This window comes from Kogia breviceps, chromosome 19 (genome assembly GCF_026419965.1).
Source record: "Kogia breviceps isolate mKogBre1 chromosome 19, mKogBre1 haplotype 1, whole genome shotgun sequence".
Classification (NCBI taxonomy): Eukaryota; Metazoa; Chordata; class Mammalia; order Artiodactyla; family Physeteridae; genus Kogia; species Kogia breviceps.
Genome location: NC_081328.1, coordinates 25,589,347 through 25,609,414, shown reverse-complemented (window position 1 = coordinate 25,609,414; position 20,068 = coordinate 25,589,347). Strand labels below are relative to the sequence as shown.

The window sequence follows — 20,068 nt, the reverse complement described above, 5'->3', positions numbered from 1 at the left end:
TGATTCAAATGCCTCTAAAGGCGGAGAATCACTCAGACTAAACACCTAGATGCTAGGAAATTTGCTCCTAAGGATGTTGTGTCTCTGAGTTGCCCTGTGGGGAGAAATGGAGAGAACTAAATTGCGGACCAAAGCAATTCTTTGGGGGGGAGGGGGTTGGTGAGAATTTCCTATAGGGGTGTTACTGAGTCCAAGCTCTCTCTGCTTGCTGCACGACAGGCCAATAAATCGGGAGACAAGGTGTTAAGGCAAGGAATAACGACTTTATTCAGAAAGCCGGCAGACCGAGAAGATGGCGGACTAGGCTCTCCAAAACCCATCTTATCGGGGTCTGGATGCCAGTTTCTTTTCAACAACAGAGAGGCGGAGGAGGTGAGGAAGTATAGTAAAAAGGCCATTAGCTTTGTCTGGCTTGGCCAGCACCAGGGAGGGGACGTGTTAATTTCTTCTTTTCTGCAGCCATTCCCAGGTGGGCAGGGCCAGATTGTCTCCCTGTGTGCAGTACAAAGACACTTTAGTTTTTTGTTTTTTTTTTTCATAGTTAGGAATTCCTTTATTCCTTATCAAAACAGTCTAACAGTAAATGTAGATTATATGATTTTATTTTTACATATAAGTTATCTTTTTTTGGAGATATCTTTCATCAGGACTCTTGCCACATTTATACCTTTTCCTTCTAGTGAGAGGGTAAAATTTTACATTAATTTTATTCAAAGAACATGGCTATTGTAACAGACAAAAAAAGCGTGGAACCTAGGCAGGAGAGTGGAGACTTTTTCTACGGACATATTTAAACTTCTTCCCAGTACAAAAACATCTGTGTTGTTGCTTTAGACATAACTTTACAAATCAAAAGGTCTTATAGGACAATCCAGATGAAATGTCATTAAGTATTTTAAGGAAATCCCAATGACTTGAAATTCAAGTCCAAGCTAGATATTTAGTGTTTTCTTTATTGCAAATATGATGTCTTTAACCTGAGGTATAGAGTTGTCTTCTAGAACCTTTGCATAACGCATAGGGACATCGGCACCGGTGACACGAACTACAGGAGCATCCAGAAAATTGAACGCGGGGCCTTCCATGATCCTGGCACAGATTTCAGCTCCTACTCCAAACTGTGGCCAGCCTCCTGACACTTTAGTTTAACATGCAGGCTGAGGGGCAGGGTTCCCCGAGGCAGGCCATTATGTATGATGATAATAACAAAAGCAACGAAAAGCAAAGGTTAAAGTCAAAGCAGCAGATCCAACACGGAGTCAGAATTGGCTCTTCCCTGTTACAATTTTCCACTGTCAGTGTCCATTCCATAATCTTGTGGAAAAGGGGATGACGACCATTCTAACTGCTCCGTCAGATGGATCTTTCTGGGAGGGTCCACCATTGGTGCCAGTGTTCAGATTTGGTTTTTTTGTTCCTCTTTGGAAAGTGTCTACTTTACATCTGTAGACTTAAAAAATACTCATGACCTAGAAGTTGAGACTTACGTTTTTAGTCAGTGGGAATTTTGAGGACTTCAAGACAAGGAGGCGGCATCTAAAGTTAAGGAATTTAGCACTTTTCTATGTATGGGAAGATGCAAGATTCCGGGCTCACCGAAATCATTCCTTTGATATGCACCTCAGAGATCTGGGGCCTGTATCCTGTATTCTCCTTCCTGAGTTTCCTCAGGACTCACTGGCTCAAGCTGAAGGGCTGCAATTGCTGGTGACTGATAATGGAGGGAAATATTCCATTTCTCATATCTTCTCCTCTTGGTCAGGAATTTGACCAATATCGGGGAGACATTTCATGATCAAATTTTGTCTCACGGCACTGGGAGGCTCATCCCAGATCAGGGGGAAATTCTTGATATGTCACTCCAGGTGTTAATTTTGGGATTACGTCCTACTGATAATTAAAGATCCTCTGGATCCTCTGTCTAATTATGATCCAGGAGACATTTTCCCTTGTTGCTTCCTCCCATACCTAGAATCACACTATTACAATTATTTTATGTTATAAATGTGATCTATTTCCTCAAGATGTTTAGCCATAGAAGTTTTGTTGGAGGCCTGGTTACACACTGGGTAGTGTAAGAGACAACAATCTTATAAAATAGACAGGATATAAGTAATGCAGCTAGTAACATTGACAAAGACATAGTGCAGCAGGGAGACACAGAGCACAAACAATTTGGAAACAGAGAACAAATTAAACGAATGATTAGTGTAACTAGTTGTAATCCAGTTGCAGTAACAAGCAACCAAAGGAACCATAACTGATTTAATGAGCCATCCACAGTTTCACTGTAGCAGCCATGAATACTTAGACATGCATGGCGTAATCTCTGAGACAAGCATATGGTACTAGCAGGATCAACCAGGCAGAGAGAAAAAGATAAATGTTTCAATTCTGCTTACCAAGGTGTAATTTACCAAATTACTGTAAGTCATAATTAGTTTTCCTTAGACCTGGAAAACACAGATTTAAACCAATAATTTTTCAGATAGAAACCATAAAAATTATAACCATATTCACCAGTTTATTCAGTCCTATGTAATTAATTCGTGTTGATCTGGATGAAGTAATCAGGTTTTCCTTTAGTTTTGTCATTACCCAGTCCAGTGATATTAGCTAAAGGCTACCAGAAACTTATATTTGTCAAAAAGTTCCTTTTTATGAGTCCTCTTGAAAATTTTCATTTTGTAAAAGCATCAGGACAAAACTTAAAATAACCTGGTTAAAGATTTGAGTACAATACAATTAGCAGGAAACTTGGATATTTCTGTGACATGTAACATTTTAGAATAACTAGAATTATGACTGATAACATATCAGGACATATCAGATGTTCGGGACTCAAATTAAATTTTGGAATATCTATATTAATGACATTAATACATACACTATAACCTAAGGTTCATCTCCAATCACTTGACAATATTTCTGAAAGAATTTAATATGCCAAATAAACTTAGTTTAACATTCCTCTCTGAGATGCCTCAGAGATGTTCTTTTGAAGTATTCCAGAGTCAGCAGGAGGTTAGCAAAAAGGTTTTAAAACACAACAGGATGATAGGTCACTGAGAAATAATACTTATTCATTTAACCAAAATCACAAAACAATTAAAAGAAAACAAATATGGATCTCCTAAGGGCACAGAAACTCATACAATCTGTTATCAAAAAGGAGCACTTCTAACAGAGAGAGAGGTCAAATTCCAGTCTTGTATTAGCTTACTTAACAAAATCCGTTTACTTAGTTAACTTCAATCTAAATTTAGTTCATCCTGACCATGTATAAAACTTTCTCAGAGTCTGCCTGCCGATGCAGGGGACACGGGTTCGTGCCCCGGTCCGGGAAGATCCCACATGCCGCGGAGCGGCTGGGCCCGTGAGCCATGGCCGCTGAGCCTGCGCGTCCGGAGCCTGTGCTCCGCAACGGGAGAGGCCACAGCAGTGAGAGGCCCGCGTACCGCAAAAAACAAAAACAAAAACAAAAAACAACTTTCTCAGTAAAATGTACTTCCATTCCTCACACTTTCGTAACTGAAAACATTCTACCATACTGAAATGTTTTATTATTTTCAGTAGCTTTAATTATATATTTAAAATAGAATCCCTGACTCTTAAAAAATCTTAATTTCTAGTGAAAACCAAGAGGCAAGTAATAGTTACCAAAATCTGGAGAGACTATTTTAGATAATTTTTCAGACCTAAAGGCTCTTATCTTGTTTACATTTTCTTTCCTTAGAAGTTTCTTCACATCAAGTTACTTTCCTTGCTGACAAATTTGCAACAGGTATAACAAGATTTCATTTAACATCTATTAAACCTAGGTGCAGTGAAAGTATTATACTTAATGTTGATGACTCTAAAGTCATGTCTATATTAATTAGATCACAAACTTAAACATTAATTTAATATTAAATATTTCCCAGTTCACATGAAACTGAAACTAATTTAGCTTAACTTCTCTTGTATTTAGAATTGTTTGGTTTGTAAGTGCTTACTTTTCTTTAAGCCAATTCAACAGAGCTCATCCACAAATCAACCTCAGCAATGTCATCCAAAGACAAAGACACACACAAACACAGAAACAGAGAGACCTCATAGTTCTCATTTCAAAATTTCAGCCCTACAGGTACAGCAATGTAAAACTCATCAGGTTAAAGCTGGGTTTCTGGTAGATGGAACAAACAAAGCTCACTTCTCCAGATGGCTAAATATTTACAGGAATAACACTGGGGGTTTCTATTTACCCTTGACAAGTCAATTTCTAAATTACTTTATACTTCTTTCAAAATTTGCATTTTAAAAAGATGGCAGAGATGAGGGTTCTTGAGAACACCAAATAGGACATTTGCATCTCAAAGATACAGGCGAGTTTCTCCTAGGATGACTTTGTTTCCTTCTCTGCAGTTTCCACGAGCACCATTTGTAGGCTTTAAGCTCCAGTGGGACCCTGATATCAAGCCGTTCTGGCGAAAAAGTTACTTGAGCATTTAATTTACAAAGGAGATCTCGTCCCGAAAAAGGGGGATTGGATACTCTGGCATATATAAGAAGCTATGTTTCACGGTGAGGTCCCCTAGTTGGCCTTCTAGAGGTTGTAAGAATGAAGGGTTTTGTACTTCTCCAGAAACTCCTGTGAGCGAGATAGACTGCGATGTTCTCTGTGCCACCTCGGCGTTTACCACAGAATACGTGACACCCGTATCTACTAGAAAATCAGTGAACTTGTTCCCCACTGTCAAAGTCACCCAGGGCTCCTGTGGGGAAATTAGAATCTGATGCCTCAAGTCTAAAGGAGTTCCCTGGCCTCTTACAGGATACCAGTGTAAGGGAAACTGCCCTGCTGCAGAAGTGACTCCCGGTCCAAATTGGGTGCCCTGTTGGGTCTTAGATGGTAATACTAAGCCAAATCCCTGTGCTCCAGGATTAACATAGAAACTTATATTCGATCGCCATGGGAAGGGGAAACAGGAGATAGTGAAAGGAGTAAATATGTATGAGCAGCCCTCTGACTCCTTTTCCTCCTGATGCAATAGCATAAATGCTTCTACATATGGAATCTCACCTCTTTTCCCTGCTCTTTCGCAAAACACTTCTAATTGCAAGATCATATAATAATTGACGGAGCCATTTGAGCCATAACCCTTCTGAACTTAACATATATTGTGTCCACACCTTATTACAATAGTATATCATGTCTTTCTTAGTCATAGGCTCACGGCTATGTTTCACCCATTTATCTAACATACACCCCAAAGGGTTCTCCTTTGGGATAGATGTAGTATTTTCCAGTTTTATAAGTTTGATAACACCAAAACACAAAAGATGCAAACAAATTCCAACACAAAAAGCACAAACAAGTTCCAACATTGATTGATGTACACAAAACCAAAATCAGGTGAAGTCCAACAATTCCCCTCTCCAAGACGGTACCCCCACCAAACAATTGGCTTGTCCTGTAAAGGAAAAGCCTAAATTGAGGGGAGAATGTATTCCTGGTGCACACACCAGAGCAACTTACCCTCCAAAATGGAGTCCATTGACTCGTAGAAGTTTGTTGGTTCCTTGCTTCAACTGCCAAGTGCTGGCGTAGCTGGTGCCACTTCAGGGGATTTTGAAGGGAGGGTCCTCAGGAAGGATGGTCTCAGCAGCTGCTAGGGCCTTGCCCCAATATTCCCTGACCGGGGCCAGCTAGCCACGAGCAGCAAGGCTTCTAGCTGGTCCGCCAAACTTGTTACTGAGCCGAGCCTGCTCTGCAAGCTGCAGGACAGCCCAATAAACCAGGAGACGAGGTGTTGATTTTATTCAGAAAGCCAGCAGACTGAGAAGATGGTGGTCTAGGGTTCCCAAAGGGTCTGGATGCCAGTTTCTTTTCTAGAACAGAGAGGGGCAGGAGGAGGTAAAGTTAAAAGGCCATTAGTTTTGTCTGGCTTGGCCAGCATCAGGGAGGGGATGTGTTAATTTCTTCTTTTCTGCAGCCATTTACAGGTGGGCAGGGTCAGATTGTCTCCCAGTGAGCTGAACAAAGGCACTTTAGTTTAACATGCAGGCAGAGGGGCAGGGTTCCCTGAGGCAGGCCATTATGTATGATTATAATAACAAAAGCAACGAAAAGCAAAGGTTAAAGTCAAAGAAACAGATCCAACATGGAGTCAGAATTGGCTCTTCCCTGTTATAGAGGGATGGAGATTTGTCTTCTATGTGCCAGATTGAAGAAAGGGCTCTCTCTTCACTGTAAAATCAGAGGATGGGCAAGGACAGAAAAGATAGGCTAGTATCTAGAGTGCTTTGAGGGGACCCTATGAAGGATTTAAACTGTACTTTTCCTTTTTTTCCTAAGACTCTGGGTATAGTCATGTTTATGGTCTGGTTTTTAATTTTACTTTCCTCCTCTTTTATAGATTCCTCTGGCTGCCCCCAAATGTACAGCAGAGTCTTTCACTCACTGGAGTTTGTAACCTTGAAATTCAGTCACACACTCGGCAAATGTTTTGTCTACTGTGTCCCAGGCATTTTTCTATGTATTTAGGAAACAGCAGTGAACAAAGGCCATCACAAAATCCCTGGAGCACCACCCTGTTACCTCATCACCAACCAATCAGAAGAAAGTCCCACACCATGCAGCCCTCAATCCAAATTTTGCCTATAAAAACTTCTCCCCCAAAACCATTGGGGAGTTCAAGGTTTGGGGGTTGTTTTTTCTCAATATTTATTTATTTATTTGGTTGTACTGGGTCTTAGTTGTGGCAGGTGGGTTCCTTAGTTGCGGCAGGCAGGCTCTTTAGTTGTGGCATGCAAACTCTTAGTTGCAGCATGCATGTGGGATCTAGTTCCCTGGCCAGTGATCAAACCTGGGCCCCCTGCATTGGGAGAGTGGAGTCTTAAACCACTGTGCCACCAGATAAGTCTCAGTTCCAGGCTTTTAAGCACAAGTCACCCGTTCTCCTTCCTTGGCCCTGCAATACATCTTTCTCTGCCCCAAACTCCGATATTTCAGTTTGTTTGGCCTCACTGTGCATCAGGCACATGAACAGAGGAGCAGCTCCATCCTACATGGAGCAGCAGAAGATGACCCATGACCTAGAGAGGCAGACCCTTGGGCTACAACAGATTTAGCAAGTTAGTGGGGTTTTTCATTAAATGCTGTTGCTTTGTTAAGAATTGTAGTGGCATAATTGGCAGCACAGGGGAAAGGAACCACCTACTGGAAAGGGAAAGATGAAAAATACACAAGAGAAAAGATAACTGTGGAACAGAATTCCAGCCTCTACTTTTCAGCTTCTTTTAGTCTCCATCTTGCCATAAGATTGGGAATTATCACTTCTGTTACTCTTTCCTTTTCCCCATGTAAAGACAGCTATTTCCCAAAAGGGTACAAGAGTGACCAGTACTGCTGTACTTAGTTTCTGGTAGTTGGTTACCTTTCAGAGAGGTGACAAAGGAAAGGTCACTGTGTGCCATTGTTAGAATGTGCTAAACAAATCTGACTTGAGGCATATTAAACAGCTAGATGTAAAGAGTCATGACTCATTATGAGTCATTAAGGGATAGAAATGCAAAACAGAAACCACTCCACCTAACAGGTGGGGGTCCTGTTAATAGAGCAAAGAGCTGCTCCCAGAATAGTACAAAATTGTGCAGCAACCCCACAACAGCAAAAAAAATGCAGAAGTTTTTTGTTTACATTTCATAGAATTTTTTTAAGGTGACATTGCTGGCATCCATTTCTGACTAAAGAAAAATACCGTATGATAACACATATATATGGAATCTTAAAAAAAAAAAAAAAATGTCATGAGATTAGTGGTAGGATGGGAATAAAACACAGACCTACTAGAGCATGGACTTGAGGATATGGGGAGAGGGAAGGGTAAGCTGTGAAGATGTGAGAGAGTGGCAGGGACATATACACACTACCAAATGTAAATTAGATAGCTAATGGGAAGCTGCAGCTTAGCACAGGGAGCTCACCTCTGTGCTTTGTGACCACCTAGAGGAGTGGGATAGGGAGGGTGGGAGGGAGGGTGACACAAGAGGGAAGAGATATGGGAACATATGTATATGTATAACTGATTCACTTTGTTGTAAAGGAGAAACTAACACACTATTGTAAAACAGTTATACTCAAATAAAGATGTTAAAAAAAATAAGAAAATAAATTTGACTACAAAAAAAAAAAAAAAAAAAGATAGTTGGCACTTCCCACATCATTAGAAAATTTAGATTAAAAAAAATAATTTTCCAAAAAGGGAACAGAGCACAGATTGCATCAGCCTTTTCTTTAAGTGTTGTATAAAGAGGTGTCATTTCTTACAGATAAGCAATGAGTGTTTTTATAAAGTGGGAATAAATTTTTGAGCTTTTTAAAAAAAGAAGTAATTTCTGTTAAAAGAAGCATTGGTTTGATGTGGCATTTTAAGAATTTAGTTTTTTTCCTCTTAAAAGGTGACACTGGGCTTCCCTGGTGGCGCAGTGGTTGAGAGTCCGCCTGCCGATGCAGGGGACACGGGTTCGTGCCCCGGTCCGGGAGGATCCCACGTGCTGCGGAGCGGCTGGGCCCGTGAGACATGGCCGCTGAGCCTGCGCGTCCGGAGCCTGTGCTCCGCAGCGGGAGAGGCCACAACAGTGAGAGGCCCGCGTACCGCAAAAAAAAAAAAAAGGGTGACACTACTCTTTGTGTCACTTCAAGGGTTATTGCATCTGATAGTCCCAGGAACACCAAAGGGTGATTAATAATCCAATATTATTCATGGATATTGGTATTGAAGGTCAAATGCTTTGTGTGTGTGTGTCTGTGAATCTTTTACATAGGGAAAGATGAATGTAAAGTTGCATACTGAGTCGTTTTTTTAAAAATATGAACATTCCCCTATCCTCAAGAGTAAAACAACAGTATTTTTACAGAACAACAGTAAATTAACATAGGTTTTGGCAAGCTGAAACCAAGTGCTCCAGGACAAAGAAAAGACTCAGAGGATTATGGCAGATTTTTTTTTTTCCCAGAGATGACCACAGCATTATTTCCCATTCTACATGCTCAATTACATTAAATGCAGACAGTCTAAACTCACTAATTTAAAGCAGATTGTCATTTCTGCAAGACCCAAATACATGCTGTCTATAAGAAATACACTAAATTTAATGACACAGGTTAAAAGCAAAAGGATGGAAAAAAATATGTCACACTAACATTAATCAAAAGAAAGTTAGACTGTCTATATTAATATCGCTCAAAGTAGTTTTCAGAGCAAAGAATATTAGCAGGGATAAAAAGGGTCACTTCATAATAATAAAGGGGTCAAGTCACCAAGAGGACATAAAAATCCTAAATATTTACACACTTAGGAAAAAAAGCTTCAAATTACATAAAAAGAAGAGTGATAGAGGGCTTCCCTGGTGGAGCAGTGTTAAGAATCCACCTTCCAACACAGGGGACACAGGTTCAAGCTCTTGTCTGGGAAGATCCCACATGCCGCAAAGCAACTAAGCCCATGTGCCACAACTACTGAGCCCACATGCTGCAACTACTGAAGCCCATGCACCTAGAGCCCATGCTCCCCAACAAGAAAAGCCAGCGCAACAAGAAGCCTGCACACCGCAACGAAGAGTAGCCCCCGCTCGCCACAACCAGAGAAAGCCCATGTGCAGCAACAAAGACCCAAGGCAGCCTAAATAAATAAATAAATAAATAAATTTAAAAAATAAAAAAAGAAGACTGATAGAACTCAAGGAAAAGATAGATAAATTCGAAGTTTTAGTTAGAGATTTTTTTTTTTTTTTTTTTTTTGCGGTACGCAGGCCTCTCACTGTTGTGGCCTCTCCCGTTGCAGAGCACAGGCTCCAGACATGCAGGCTCAGCAGCCATGGCTCAGGCTCAGCAGCCATGGCTCACAGGCCTAGCCGCTCCGTGGCATATGGGATCTTCCCAGATCAGGGCACGAACCCGTGTCCCCTGCATCAGCAGGCGGATTCTCAACCACTGCGCCACCAGGGAAGCCCTAGTTCGAGATTTTAATACCCTTATCCCAATAATTAATACAACTGGACAGAAATCAGTAATAATATAAAAGACCTAAACACTATCAACCAACTTGACAAATTGACACAGAACACTCTACCCAACAATAGCAGCATACACATTAGTTTCCTTTTTTTATTGAAATATTGTTGATGTACAATATTGTGCCAATCTCTGCTGTACAGCAAAGTGACTCAGTTATACACACAGAGACATTCTTTCTCTATAGTTTTCCATTATGGTTTATCCCAGGATAGTGAATATAGTTCCCTGTGCTGTACGGTAGGACCTTGTTGTCCACCCATTCTATATATAATAGTTTGCATCTACTAACCCCAAACTCCCAGTCCATCCCTCCCCCATCCTTCTCCCCCTTGGAAACCACAAGTCTGTTCTCTATGTCTGTGAGTCTATTTTGTAGATAGGTTCATTTGTGCCATATTCTAGATTCCACATGTAAGTGATATCACATGGTATTTGCCTTTCTCTTTCTGACTTCATTCAGTATGGTAATCTCTAGTTGCATCCATGTTGCTGCAAATGGCATTATTTCATTCTTTTTTGTGGCTGAGTAGTATTCCATTATACATATGTACCACATCTTCTTTATCCATTCACCTGTTGATGGACATTTAGGTTGTTTCCATGTTTTGGCTATTGTGAATAGTGCTGCTATGAACATAGGGGTGCATGTATCTTTTTGAATTATAGTATTGTCCAGATAGATGCCCAGGAGTAGGATTGCTGGATCCTATGGTAATTCTATTTTTAGTTTACTGAGGAAACTCTACACTGTTTTCCATAGTGGCTGCACCAACTTACAATCCCACAACCCCACCAACAGGGTAAGAGGGTTCTCTTTTCTCCATACCCTCTTCAGCATTTGTTATTTGTAGACTTTTTAATGATGGCCATTCTGACTGGAGTGAGGTGGTACCTCATTGTAGTTTTGATTTGCATTTGTCTAATAATTAGTGATGTTGAGCATCTTTTCATGTGCCTATTGGCCATCTGTATTTCTTTTTTAGAGAACTATCTATTTAGGTCTTCTGCCCATTTTTAGATGGGCTGGGTTTTTTTGTTGTTGAGTTGCATAAACTGTTTGTGTATTTTGGAAATTAAGCCCTTGTTGGTTGCATCGTTTGCAAATATTTTCTCCCATTCCGTAGGTTGTCTTTTCATTTTGTTTATGGTTTCCTTTGCTGTGTACACATTGTTTTCAAGTGCACATGTAACACTTTACAAGATAGATCATATTCTCAGTCATAAAGCTTGACAAATTTAAAACAATTCAAACTGTTGTAGGAAAATGGGGCTCAAGGATGGTCATGTCCCGTGTCTCAGGTAAGTCCCTGGAATGGGCCACCAAGTGAGGGACCTGGGCTTCATGCAGAAAAAAATTCAAGAGCAAGCCATAGTAAACTCAAAGCAGGTTTACTGAGAGAGAGACACTTTCCACAGGCAGAATGCAGTCTGTCTCAGAAGGCGAGAGCGGCCATGGGAGAAACACACTCCAGACAGAGTGTGGGCCATCTTAGAAGATGAGAGCAGCCCTAAAATATGGGGTGATCAGTTTTTATGGGCTGGGTAATTTCATAGACTAATGAGTAGGAGGATTAGTCCAACTATTTTGGGGAAAGGGGCAGGGATTTCCAGGAATTGGGCCACCACCCAATTTTTGGCCTTTTTATGGTCACCCTTAGAACCCTCATGGTGCCTGTGGGTGTGCATTTAGTATGCTAATGCATTACAGCGAGCATGTAATGAGGCTAATTGTCTACCAGAAGTTGAAGCTTATGCAATCTTGGGCCTGGCTGGTTTTAACCAGTTTATGTCATATCCTCAATGGCTATGTCACTCTTTCAAAGGTTGGGCCGTACCCACTTCCCTCCTGTCTCAAAACTATGGAAAGATATTCTCAAACACATGGAATTAATTAAAAACTAGTAAAAAAAAAGATATCTGGAAAACCCCCAAATATGTGAAAACTTAATGGCACACTTCTAAATAACTGATGAGTCAAAGAAGAAAGGGACACTTAAAAGTATTTTGAAATGAATGATAATGAAATCATGAATATCCAGTTTTCAGTTCCACATGTAAGAAGCTTGGAGTTGCCGTTCCTTCCTGACAACAAGTAAAAAGCTGAACAGACTGAAAAATCAACAATGCTTCTTGAATCCATAAAAGAGGGGAGTACACAAGGCAAACCATTGCCCTCAAGATTGGAGGGACAGACAAGCAATAACAGGGAATCATGAATTACCAGAGCAGAGACTTGGGAGCTGAAACCACCTATCAGGGTTAAGAAATACAAGGGAACCCAGTCACAGGGCCCCCACCATATTGTGAAATTTGCCTCCCAAAGCTCAACGTGTTTCCCACAGTAAATATCAGAGGAAAATCCCCTCAATCTTCTGGCAGGCAAAGGAGAAAAGGAATCGTTTTGAAATATGCCGGAACACTCTGTTCTTCTTAACAAGGCCTGCCCTCAGGGTAAACAAATTAACCAGACCCTAAACTGCTGTGATTTTATCGAGCCTAACTGACCTGGAGAAAGGAAAATACCCAATTCCAGCCCATTCTAGCATACTGTCCCACTTAGGGGGAGGAGGAAAAAACTGAGAAACACTGTGAAGTTCACAGTTTAGAAGCATAGGCTCACTAAAATATCAACACCTAAATCATAGTACTATAGAACACTTCCCCTTCTCCCACACCAAAGGCCTATTTACAGCAGTACCATTTACCTAGCACAACACGTTTGGCTAACAAGAAAAAAAGTACAAGATATACCAAGTGGCAAAAACACAATTTGAAGAGACAGAGCAAGTATCAGAACCAGACATGGCAGAGATGTTGGAATTATATCAGACTGGGAATTTATTTATTTATTTATTTATTTATTTTTTGCGGTATGCGGGCCTCTCACTGTTGTGGCCTCTCCCGTTGCGGAGCACAGGCTCCGGACGCGCAGGCCTAGCGGCCATGGCTCACGGGCTTAGTTGCTCCGCGGCATGTGGGATCTTCCCGGACCAGGGCACGAACCCATGTCCCCTGCATCGGCAGGCGGATTCTCAACCACTGCGCCACCAGGGAAGCCCCAGACTGGGAATTTAAAACAGCTGTGATTGATGAATGGGTAAAGAAGATGTGGCACATATATACAATGGAGTATTACTCAGCCATAAAATGGAACAAAATTGGGTCATTTGTAGAGACGTCGATGTATCTAGAGACGGTCATACAGAGTGAAGTAAGTCAGAAAGAGAAAAATAAATATCAGATATTAACACATATATGCGGAACCTAGAAAAGTGGTACAGATGAATGAACCAGTTTTCAGGGCAGAAATAGAGACACAGATGTAGAGAACAAACACATGGACACCAAGGGGGGAAAGTGGTGGCGTGGGGGTGGTGTGATGAATTGGGAGATTGCACTTGACATATATACACTAACATGTGTGGCGAGCATTGCCCTCTGAGGAAGGCGCCATTAAGACCCTCATAAGCCTCAGCCACAGCCACTGCTGCCGGTTTAGCATTAAGTAAAACTGTACAACAAGCGCATTATGTTAATCAATTGTCTAAAAATACCAGTATGGCATTAGCATTACAAAGTCATTGATACTCAACTAAAAACTGAGGTTGATGAGTTAAAAAATGCTCTCATAGGTTTAGGAGACCAAATTATGGCTTTAAAATTGAAAATGCGTTTGCTTTGCCATGCTAAATATACTTGGATTTGTGTGACTCAACACGCTTATAATGAAACTGACTGGGATTGGAACAAAGTAAAAATGCACTTTTTAAGTGTATGGACTGATGGACACATTAGTTTGGACATACAAAAACTTAATGCGGAAATACAAGCAATTCAAGAAGCTCATCTACAAGAAGACGGGCCCCAACAATTAATTCAAGGACTCTTGGATCAGCTACAATGGTTAAACCCAATGCGTTGGTTTCAAAATGGACTCACAGGATTGATTACCGTGGGGTCATGTGTATTGTTGATGTTAATTGCCTTACCTTGTTTATTACGCTTTATTGTTGGCCGTCTCGCTGCTCTTCGTCAGGAGGTGTACGGGTTGAAATTGCATTATCAAGCTTTAAAAAATAAAAGAGGGGGAAATGTGGCGAGCATTGCCCTCTGAGGAAGGCGCCATTAAGACCCTCATAAGCCTCAGGGCCCGATTGTACTCTCCTTGGTATGCATCCTGGACTTTATGGTATGAAAGTAAAAAAGGAGATGGCCTTTAGCCAAATCGCTCCAGGGATCTGCTCAGTTACTGGGAGTCCCTGGTTGTTCCCTAAACCTAGGAAAAGCAACCCTGGAGGGGAAATTGGTGCCTTTGAAGGAGAAGCCGAGAAGCCAATCAACCAGCTGATGCCGATAAGGCGTGACTAAGCCGAGAAGCCAATTAACCAGCTGATGCCGATAAGATGGTGACTAAGCAAATTCCCTGCTTTAGGGGTATATATATGGCTATGCTTTGTTATTAAACTTGCCTTGCAACCATCAGTTGCTTGTGCCCTTCTGGTCCCATACCTTGGTGCGTTCAGTTCCCTACCCCCTCTCGTCGATTGTTGCTGCACTTTGAGGACCCGCCGCGGCTGGCGGCAAACATGTATAAAATGGATACCTAATAAGAACCTGCTGTAGAAAAAGATAAATAAAATTCAAAAAAAACCACCCAGCTGTGATTAATATACTGAGAGTTAATGGATAAAGTAGACAGCATGCAAGTACAGATGGACAAGGTAAGCCAAGAGATGGAATTCTTAATAAAGAACAAAATGAAATGCTAAAGATAAAAAAACACTGTAACAGAGGGAATTCCCTGGAGGTTCAGTGGTTAGGACTCTGCACTTTCACTGTCAAGGGCCCAGGGTTCAATCCCTGGTTGGGGAAAAAAAAAAACACTGTAACGGAAATGAAGAATGCCTTAAATCGCAGCAATATCTTTACCGATCCGTCTCCCAGAGTAATGGAAATAAAAACAAAAATAAACAAATGAGACCTAATTAAACTCAAAAGTTTTGCACAGCAAAGGAAACCGTAAACAAAACAAAAGGACAACCTACAGGTTGGGAGAAAATATTTGCAAATGATGTGACCGACAAGGGATTAGTCTCCAAAATTTACAAACAGCTCATGTGGTTTAATATCATCAAAACAAACAACCCAATTAAAAAATGGGCAGAAGACCTAAATAGACATTTTTCCAAGGAAGACATACGGATGGCCAAGAGGCACATGAAAAGATGTTCAACATGCTAATGATTAGAGAAATGCAAATCAAAACTACAATGAAATATCACCCCACACCAGTCAAAATGGCTATCATGAAAAAATCCACAAACAGTAAATGCTGGAGAGGGTGTGGAAAGAAGGGAACCCTCCTACACTGTTGGTGGGAATGTAAATTGGTAGAGCCACTATGGAGAACAGTATGGAGGTTTCTTAAAAAACTAAAAATAGGGCTTCCCTGGTGGCGCAGTGGTTGAGAGTCCACCTGCCGATGCAGGGGACGTGGGTTTGTGCCCTGGTCTGGGAAGATCCCACATGCCGCAGAGCGGCTGGGCCTGCGCGTCCGGAGCCTGTGCTCTGCAATGGGAGAGGCCACAGCGGTGAGAGGCCCGTGTACCACAAAAAAGAAAAAAAAAAACTAAAAATAGAGCTACCATATGACCCTGCAATCCCACTCCTGTGCATATATCTAGAGAAAACCATGGTCCAAAAGGATACATCCTCCCTAATGTTCATTGCAGCACTATTTACAATAGTCAGGACACGGAAGCAACCTAAATATCCATCGACAGAGGAATGGGTAAAGAAGATGTGGTACATATATACAATGGAATATTACTCAGCCATTAAAAAAGAATGAAATAATGCCATTTGCAGCAACATGGATGCACCTAAAGATGGTCATAGTGAGTGAAGTAAGTCTGACAAAGAAAGAGAATATCGTATGATATCAGTTATATGCGGAATCTAAACAGAAATAATACAATGAGCATGTCTACAACAGAAATGGACTCACAGACTTAGAGAATGACCTTATAGTTATGGGGGTGGGGGGAGGGGGGAGGGAAGGAATAGTTAGGGAGTTTGGGATTGACATGTACACATTACTAAATTAAAAAGGATAACTAACAAGGACCTACTGTATAGCACAGGGAACTCTACTCAATGTTATGCGTTACGTGGCAGCCTGGAGGGGAGTCTGGAGGAGAATGGATACATGTATATGTATGGCTGATTCACTTTGCTGTGCACCTGAAACTAACAACATTGTTACTGTTAATCAGCAATATAAATAAATAAATATATATATATATATGAAATGAAGAATGCCTTTGATGGCTTATTAGTAGACTGGACGTGACTGAGAAAAGAATCTCTGAGCTAAAATATATATCAATAGAATCCTCAAAAACGGAAAAGCACAGAGACCAAAGACTGAAAAAAAAAGAGAACAAAATATCCAACAATTATGGGACAACTACAAAACGTGTAATATATGCATAATAAAAATACCAGAAGGAGAAGAAAGAGAGAAAGGAACAGAACTATTTGAAAGAATAATGACTCCGAATTTCCCCAAGTTAACGTCAGACGGCAAATCACAGATCCAGGAAACTCAGAGAACACTAAGTAGGAAAAGTACTTTAAAAGGCATATCACTTTCATGCTACATAACATAAAAGATAAAGTAAAATCCAGAAAGAAACCAGAAGGAAAAAAAACACCTTACCCATAGAGGAACAAAGATAAGAATTACATCCAATTTCTCCTTGGAAATCATACAAGGTAGAAGTGAAATATTTAAAGTGTCAAGAGAGAAAAAAGAAATATCATCCTAGAATTCTGTACCCTGTGAAATCATCCTTCAAAAGTAAAGGAGAGGGCTTCCCTGGTGGCGCAGTGGTTGAGAGTCCGCCTGCCAGTGCAGGAGACACGGGTTCGTGCCCTGGTCCGGGAGGATCCCACATGCCGCGGAGTGGCTGGGCCCGTGAGCCGTGGCCGCTGGGCCTGTGCGTCCGGAGCCTGTGCTCCGCGGCGGGAGAGGCCACGGCAGTGAGAGGCCCGCATACCGCAAAAAAAAAAAAAAAAAAGTAAAGGAGAAATAGAATTTTTCAGACAAACAAAAAGTGAAGGAATTTGCTGTCAGTAGAACTACTTTGCAAGAAATGTGAAAAGAAGGTCTTTAGAGAAGAGGGAAAAATGTAGGTCAGAAACTCAGATCTACAAAAAGTAAGGAAGAACACTGAAGAAGGAAAAAATGAAATTTAAAATTTTATTTTCCTTATTCTTAATTGATCTAACAGATAACTGCTTGTTCAAGATAATACCAACAATGTATTTCATTATGTGTAAACACACATATGTTTATGTATGCTTGTGTATACTTATATATGTGAAATAAATGACAGCAATGATAAAAGGGACAGGAGGGATAAATTATGATAATGTTGTTATTTTTAAATTTTTATTTATTTATTTTGGGCTGCATTGGGTCTTCATTGCTGTACATGGGCTTTCTCTAGTTGTGGCAAGCAGAGGCTACTCTACGTTGCAGTGCACAGACTTCTCATTATGGACTCTAGGTGCACGTGCTTCAGTAGTTGTGGCACATGGGCTCCGTAGTTGTGGCTCACCAGCTCTAGAGCACAGGCTCAGTAGTTGTGACGCAGGGCTTTATTTGCTCCATGGCCTGTGGGATCTTCCCGGACCAGGGATCAAACCCCGTCCCCTGCACTGGCAGGTGGATTCTTAACCACTGTGCCACCAGGGAAGTCCAGGATAATTTTGTTATTATAAGGTAATCACATTACCTGTGAAGTAGTATAGAGGTATTTGAAAGTGGACTTTGATGAGCTGTAAATATATATTGCAAATTCTAAAAAAAAACAATCATTAAAAAAAATTTTTAAGTGCTAAGAAATATGCTAAGAAAGAAGACAAAATGGAATCATTTAAAATGTTCAATTAAAGCCATGAAAGGCAGAGAAGCTTCAAGATGGTGGAAGAATAAGACGTGGAGATCACCTTCCTCCCCACAAATACATCAGAAATACATCTACATATGGAACAACTCCTACAGAACACCTACTGAATGCTGGCAGAAGACCTCAGACCTCCCAAAAGGCAAGAAACTCCCCACGTACCTGGGTAAGGCAAAAGAAAAAAGAAAAAACAGAGACAAAAGAATAGGAACGGGACCAGCGGGAGGGAGCTGTGAAGCAGGAAAGGTTTCCACACACTAGGAAGGCCCTTCGCAGACGGAGACTGCGAGTGGTGGAGGGGGGGAGCTTCAGAGCCGCGGACCGCGGAGGAGAGAGCAGGAACAGGGGTGCGGAGGGCAAAGCGGAGAGATTCCCCCACAGAGGATTGGTGCTGACCAGCACTCACCAGCCCAAGAGGCTTGTCTGCTCACCCACCGGGACGGGCGGAGGCTGGGAGCTGAGACTCGGTCTTCGATCAGATCGCAGGGAGAGGACTGGGGTTGGCTGCGTGAACACAGCCTAAAGGGGGCTAGTGCACGACAGCTGGCCGGGAGGGAGTCCAGGAAAATGTCTGGAGCTGCCAAAGAGGCAAGAGACTTTTTCTTGCTTCTTTGTTTCCTGGTGCGAGAGGAGAGGAGATTAACAGCACCTCTTGAAGGAGCTCCAGAGACGGGCGCGAGCCGCAGCTACCAGGGCGGACCCCAGAGACGGGCATGAGATGCTAAGACTGCTGCGGCCGCCACCAAGAAGCCTGTGTGCAAGCACAAGTCACTATCCACACCTCCCCTCCCGGGAGCCTGTGCAGCCCGCCACCGCCAGGGTCCCGTGATCCAGGGACAATTTCCCGGGGAGAACACATGGTGCACCTCAGGCTGTGCAACGTCACGCTGGCCTCTGCCGCCGCAGGCTCGCCCCGCAATCCGTACCCCTCCCTCCCCCTGGCCTCAATGAGCCAGATCCCCCGAATCAGCTGCTCCTTTAACCCTGTCCTGTCTGAGTGAAGAAAAGACGTCCTCAGGTGACTTACATGCATAGGCGCAGCCAAATCAAAACCTGAACCCCAGGAACTGTGCGAACAGGTAAGAGAAACGGAAATATCTCCCAGCAGCCTCAGTACAGCAGATTAAATCTCCACAATCAACTTCATGTACCCTGCATCTATGGAACACCTGAACAGATAACAAATCATCCCAACTTGAGGAGGTGGACTTTGGGAGCATGATTTTTTTTTTCCCTTTTTCTCTTTTTATGAGTGTGTATATGTGTATGCTTCTGTGTGTGATTTTGTCTGTATAGCTTTGCTTTTATCATTTGTCCTAGAGTTCAGTCTGTCCATTTTTGATTTTGTTTTTTAGTATAGTTTTTAGCGCTTGTTATCATTGGTGGATTTTGTTTGTTTGTTTGTTTGGTTGGTCTCTTCTTTCTTTCCTTCTTTCCTTTTTACTATTAAAAAAAATTTTTTAATCGTTATTCTTTATTTTAATAACTTTTATTTTATCTTCTTCTTTTGTTCATTCTCTTTTTTCTCCCTTTTATTCTGAGCCATGTGGATGACAGGCTCTTGGTGCTCCAGCCAGGCGTCAGGGCTGTTTCTCTGAGGTGGGAGAGCCAAGTTCAGGACATTGGTCCACAAGAGACCTCCCAGCTCCATGTAATATCAAACGGTGAAAATCTCCAGAGATCTGCATCTCAATGCCAAGATCCAGCTCCATTCAACGACCAGCAAGCTACAGTGCTGGACACCCTATGCCAAACAACTAGCAAGACAGGAACACAACCCCATCCATTAGCAGAGAAGCTGCCAAAAACCATAATAAGGCCACAGATAACCCAAAACACACCACCAGACGTGGACCTGCCCACCAGAAAGACAAGATCCAGCCTCAACCACCAGAACACAGGCATTAAGTCCCCTCCACCAGGAAGCCTACAAAACCCACTGAACCATTCTTAGACACTGGGGGCAGACACCAAAAACAACGAGAACTACGAACCTGCAGCCTGCGAAGAGGAGACCCCAAACACAGTAAGTTAA

The 20,068-nt window shown here is 41.9% G+C and overlaps 1 long non-coding RNA gene across 2 annotated transcripts; it reads right to left on the bottom strand.

Moving 5' to 3' along the window:
* Positions 1 to 305: 305 nt before the first annotated feature.
* Positions 306 to 18,816, bottom strand: LOC136793284 (uncharacterized). 2 transcript variants are annotated; one of them, XR_010838369.1, is made up of 5 exons: positions 18,440 to 18,816; positions 14,050 to 14,127; positions 5,519 to 5,871; positions 2,403 to 2,453; positions 306 to 492 (listed from the first exon to the last, which is right to left on the bottom strand). It is a non-coding gene; the product is annotated as an uncharacterized lncRNA (long non-coding RNA). The 2 variants fall into 2 exon arrangements; XR_010838370.1 differs by lacking the exon at positions 306 to 492 and adding an exon at positions 689 to 1,450.
* Between the last annotated feature and the right edge of the window lie 1,252 nt (positions 18,817 to 20,068).